The sequence below is a fragment of the Mus musculus genome, chromosome X (assembly GCF_000001635.26).
Source record: "Mus musculus strain C57BL/6J chromosome X, GRCm38.p6 C57BL/6J".
Lineage (NCBI taxonomy): Eukaryota > Metazoa > Chordata > Mammalia > Rodentia > Muridae > Mus > Mus musculus.
Genome location: NC_000086.7, coordinates 80191665 through 80197767, shown reverse-complemented (window position 1 = coordinate 80197767; position 6103 = coordinate 80191665). Strand labels below are relative to the sequence as shown.

Sequence of the window (6103 nt, the reverse complement as noted above, 5' to 3'; positions counted from 1 at the left end):
CATGTACAACTAGTGTTGGGGCAGAAGATGTGGCCTCCTCTTATGATTCGTTGATCCTGGGCTGTTAGAATGCCTGGGAATCGAGCGTCCTCTGAGTGTTGTGGGACTGTTTGCAGAGCTAGCACCCAATGTCTGCTCAGGGTACCAGCCCAGACTGGACATCCTGTGTCTTTATTCTAGAAATGCCCATCAATTATTTGAGGACAATAGGGACATAAAAATTCTTCCAAGACATTCCTTTACAATATAAATATGTAAAGTATCTAGAACTGTCCAACAATCCCAGAGGAAAAATAATAAGTATATATATATATATATACCACTACTCTTGCTCTTAAAATATGAGCAAAGAAAGAAAAAAAAATCAATAAAAAGACATTTTTTTTTTGCTAAACCCAGAAACCTTGTGAGACATATTTCACCAATGTTATGGTCCACAGAAATTTATGTTGTCCATCTGAATAAATCTATTCTAAAAAAACAGAACCAGCCTTTCTAGCCTCTGCCTCGGACCCTGCAGTCATGGCAATGTTTATGCCTAAGCAGAATCAGATTGCCATCTATGAAATCCTCTTTAAGGAAGGCATAATGGTCACCAAAAAAGATGTCCACATGCCCAAATACCCTGAGCTGGCAAACAAAAATGTGCCCAAACTTCATGTAAAGAAGGCCATGCAGTCTCTTAGGCTATGGGAAGGAGCACTTTGCTTGGATATATTTCTACTGCTACCTTACAAATGAGGGCATCCAGTATCTTCGAGATTGTCTGCACCTACCTCCATAGAACTTGTCTGCCATCCTGCACCGTAGCCATCCTGAAACTGGCAGGCCTCGGCCCAAAGATCAGGAGGGTGAGCAACCTGCAAGATTCACAAGAGGGGAGGCCAACAGAGACACCTGCAGAAGGAGTGCTGTGCCCTCTGGAGCTGAAAAGAAAGATGAGGTTGGGGGTGGCTCAGCAATTGAATTCCAGTTTAGAGGCAGCTTTGCTCATGGACATGGTCAGCCACCTCAGTGAAGTTGTAGATTATGTTTTATTACATAAACTTTAAAGAAAAAGAAAAAACAAAAGTAAAGAAAGAAAAGAGAACGAACATCTTAACCGAGGAAAATTTTCTCAAATATCTGATGACCTAATAAAAGAAAGGACTTATAATATAGCATTAAAAATTGAAACAAATGTTCTTTCAAAAACCTCTGTATGTGTACTGTGAATTAAAAAAAATCATTAAATGAGTCTAATGAATATTACTAATAGAAGAACACAAAATCATGTTGGCAATTAAGACTAAAATTTAAACTTCAAAAGGCAGAATATGAATCACTTTCATTTCTCTTGTCCAAATCTAATCCCTCATTTCATCTCCAGGCCTGTGTCAGATTAATGGCTGTGTTCTGTCCCCCATATCTGTTTCTATTCCCAGGTAACTAAGTAGATCCTGATGACATGCCCTATATTATTCCTTTCTGTGAATATCCACAGTGTCCCCACCTTGTAGCCCATCTCTACCACTGTCTATTCCAATATCATGAAATGTATTCCATCCAGAGCCTCTGGTGGTCACACCTGGCAGGATCTCAGAAACATTATTTACTAGGCAATCCACAATCACCATGTTCTTCTATGAGCCAGAGAGCATAACAGAAACCAAAAGATAGAACACCCACCCAACAAAGACAAGACAAGCTACCAACATATAGAATTATAATTACTATCATCTCAAATCCAGAAGCCCAGATGCCAGACATAAAACATAATAAGATCCAGTATAATGTGTTTCTACCTAAATTCAGAAACCCTATTACAATAGGCTCTGAAAATTTTAATACAGCTGAAGCACAAGACACAGATCATAAAACAGCCTATATCCCTATATGACAATGTTAAACATCCATGAGGAAGAAATAAATAAATCCATTAAAAAATCTAAGAAATAATGGAATGAAATAAAAGAAAGAGCTCAAGATTGCAAGTGGAAACAGAATCAATAAAGAAAATGCAAACTGATGGAAATGTGAAAAGGAAAAATTTATGAACTAATTCAGGAACCTCAGAGCTAAGACTCAGAAACAGAACAAGGGCTGAAGAGATGGCTCAGCAGTTGAGAGCACCGACTGCTCTTTCCTAGAGGTCCTGAGTTCAATTCCCATCAACCACATGGTAGCTCACAACCATCTGTAATGGGATCTGATGCACTCTTCTCGTTTGTATGAAGACAGCTACAGTGTACTCATATAAATAAAATAAATTAATATTTTTAAAAGAAACAATATACAAGAGATGGAAATGAGAAATTCAGGTGTTGAAGACACAATAGATTAAGTGAATATATTGAATAAAGAAAATGTTAAATCTAAAAATCCCTGGCCCAAAACATCTAGGAAATCTGTGACACTGTGAAAATAATAGATCTAAGAATAATAAGACTAAAGGAAGCAGAAAAAAGAGGTCAAAAGAACAGAAACAATTTCAACAAAATCATAGAAGAAAATATCTGTAACCTTAAGATGTAGCTGGCTACCAAAGAACAACAACAAAAACAACAACAACAAAAATATAAAACACCAAACAGAAAATACCCAAAAAGAAATTCCCCTTGGCCATAATAAACAAAACACTAAAGGTACAAAAAGAGAGAAACTTATAAAAAAAGGAATATGGCTAAGTAACCTATTAGAATTGTATCTGACTTCTCAACAGAGACTAAATATAAGAAGGGCATGTACATATGTTGTACAGACTCTAAAAGACCATAGACACCATTTCAGACTATTGTACATAGCAAAGTATTCAGTTAGAATAGGAGAAAATAAGACATTCCATGATTAAAAAAAAAAACTAGGCTCTCTGCTCCTCCCTGTTCCAGAGACAGCCGCATCTTCTTGTGCAGTGCCAGCCTCGTCCCGTAGACAAAATGGTGAAGGTCGGTGTGAACGGATTTGGCCGTATTGGGCGCCTGGTCACCAGGGCTGCCATTTGCAGTGGCAAAGTGGAGATTGTTGCCATCAACGACCCCTTCATTGACCTCAACTACATGGTCTACATGTTCCAGTATGACTCCACTCACGGCAAATTCAACGGCACAGTCAAGGCCGAGAATGGGAAGCTTGTCATCAACGGGAAGCCCATCACCATCTTCCAGGAGCGAGACCCCACTAACATCAAATGGGGTGAGGCCGGTGCTGAGTATGTCGTGGAGTCTACTGGTGTCTTCACCACCATGGAGAAGGCCGGGGCCCACTTGAAGGGTGGAGCCAAAAGGGTCATCATCTCCGCCCCTTCTGCCGATGCCCCCATGTTTGTGATGGGTGTGAACCACGAGAAATATGACAACTCACTCAAGATTGTCAGCAATGCATCCTGCACCACCAACTGCTTAGCCCCCCTGGCCAAGGTCATCCATGACAACTTTGGCATTGTGGAAGGGCTCATGACCACAGTCCATGCCATCACTGCCACCCAGAAGACTGTGGATGGCCCCTCTGGAAAGCTGTGGCGTGATGGCCGTGGGGCTGCCCAGAACATCATCCCTGCATCCACTGGTGCTGCCAAGGCTGTGGGCAAGGTCATCCCAGAGCTGAACGGGAAGCTCACTGGCATGGCCTTCCGTGTTCCTACCCCCAATGTGTCCGTCGTGGATCTGACGTGCCGCCTGGAGAAACCTGCCAAGGATGATGACATCAAGAAGGTGGTGAAGCAGGCATCTGAGGGCCCACTGAAGGGCATCTTGGGCTACACTGAGGACCAGGTTGTCTCCTGCGACTTCAACAGCAACTCCCACTCTTCCACCTTCGATGCCGGGGCTGGCATTGCTCTCAATGACAACTTTGTCAAGCTCATTTCCTGGTATGACAATGAATACGGCTACAGCAACAGGGTGGTGGACCTCATGGCCTACATGGCCTCCAAGGAGTAAGAAACCCTGGACCACCCACCCCAGCAAGGACACTGAGCAAGAGAGAGGCCCTATCCCAACTCGGCCCCCAACACTGAGCATCTCCCTCACAATTTCCATCCCAGACCCCCATAATAACAGGAGGGGCCTAGGGAGCCCTCCCTACTCTCTTGAATACCATCAATAAAGTTCGCTGCACCCACAAAACAAAAAAAAAACAAAAAAAAAAAACTAACCAATATCTACCTATATACAAATATATCACAACAGAATGTGTAATAGTAAAAATTTGTACCTGAAGAGACTTAGGATACTCAAGGATTCACAAGGAATAAATGATCTCAGACAAGCAAATCAAAAGAAGAGGGAAAACATCCTATATCACCACAACAAAATAATGAGAATCAGGAAACACTACTTGATAAAGTTCAACATCAGTGGTCTTAGTGCCCAAATAAAAAGCTAACAGAATCAGTGTGAAAAGAATAACTATCCTTCTGCTGCATCCAAGGTCACATCAGAGTAAAAGAATAGAAAAACATATTCCAGTCACATGGACATAAGCCGACTTTTATAGCAATTTTAATATTTGAAAAAGCAGACTTAAAACCGAAACTAATCAGATAACACGGTGAAAGACACACAGTCATTAAAGAAAAAAATCCACCAAGAGAATATTTCAATTCTTAACATTTATCAAACAAAACACAAAGACTCACAAGCTAAAAAAAAAACAAAAAACAAACAAAAACAAACAAACAAACAAACAAACAGCCTCCCAAAAGAACAAAAACCATGAAACAAGAACATCAACAACACTACTACAGAATAAATCATATATAGATCCTCATGGAGAGATAGTGGATTACTTAGGTGTCCGACTCTTACCAATAAACAGATTATCCAGAAAAGCACTAAACATAGAAATGCTGGAGCTAACAGACATCATAAACCAAATGAATTGAGCAGATGTTTGAAGGAAATTTTACCCAAAGAGAAAATAATATACCATCTCTGTACTTCATGGAACATATTCCAAAACTACCCACATACTAAGCACAAAACATGTCTTAAAAAGAGAGAAGAAATTTAAAATAATTCTCTGCTGTAGATCTGACCACCACAGATTAAAACTGCATACTAATAGCAGAAACAACAGAAAGCATAAAAACCCATGAACTTACTAATGAATATACAACTCAGTCTGATACTGAAATGGAAATTTAAAACTTTTTAGAATTGAATATAAACAAAACGTGATATGGCCAAACCTATGTGGAAAAAACATGAATGTGGAACTGACTAAGAAGTTCATACTACTAAATACCTCCATAAAAATTTTGGGGAGATCATGCATTGGCAAGTTAATGTCAGATCTTAAACTATAAAACAAACAAACAAAAAAAAGAAATGATAACCCAAATGCATAAATGCAGAGAAATAATCAAATTTAGGGTTTAAACCAATAAAATACAAACAAAAATTGAGAAATTTATTAGTAACTTAACATCATATCAGCATGTTTTAGAATAAACAGAAGAAATCATAACCAAATAGATGGCAAGAAATAATCACACTCCAAGAAAAAAATCAAGAAAATAGGAAACAACAACAAAATAATACCCTCTCCCATATCAATGAAATAAAGAGTTGGTTCTTTGAGAAAATCAATAAAGTTGTCAAACTTGTAGCCAAATTAACTAATAGAGAAGATCCAAATTATCTTTGTTAGAGATGTCATGAGGGAAAACCTGACACTGAAGAAATTCATAGAAACATAAAGACATAAAGTCTAAAAAACTCTGGTGAATTTAAAACCATATTTACAATCCCTAGTGAAATAAAAGCAGTCATCAAAAGTCTCCCAACCACACTCCCCTCAATAAAAAGGGTCAGATGGTTTTAGCTTAGAATTCTACAAGACTTTCAAATATGAATTTGCCTTCCAATCTGTACCTGACCCGAAAGTAGACCCTTGCCTCTGGCTCCCCACCTACTCCAGCAACATGCAAATATGAATTAATGCTGATATTCCTCAAATTATTCTAAAAAAAAAAAAAAGAGAAGAAACATTACCTGATTTTTTTTACAAGGACATAGTTACCCTGACACACAAACCACATAAAAACCTAACAAAAAGAATTGTCAACCAATTTCCCTTATGAACATAAATGCCAACACTTAATGAAATAATTGCAAACTGAATC

At 38.7% G+C, this 6103-nt stretch overlaps 2 pseudogenes; both read left to right on the top strand.

The window, feature by feature from the left end:
- On the top strand, positions 491-1054 carry Gm6952 (predicted gene 6952; annotated as a pseudogene).
- Positions 2898-4103, top strand: Gm14760 (predicted gene 14760; annotated as a pseudogene).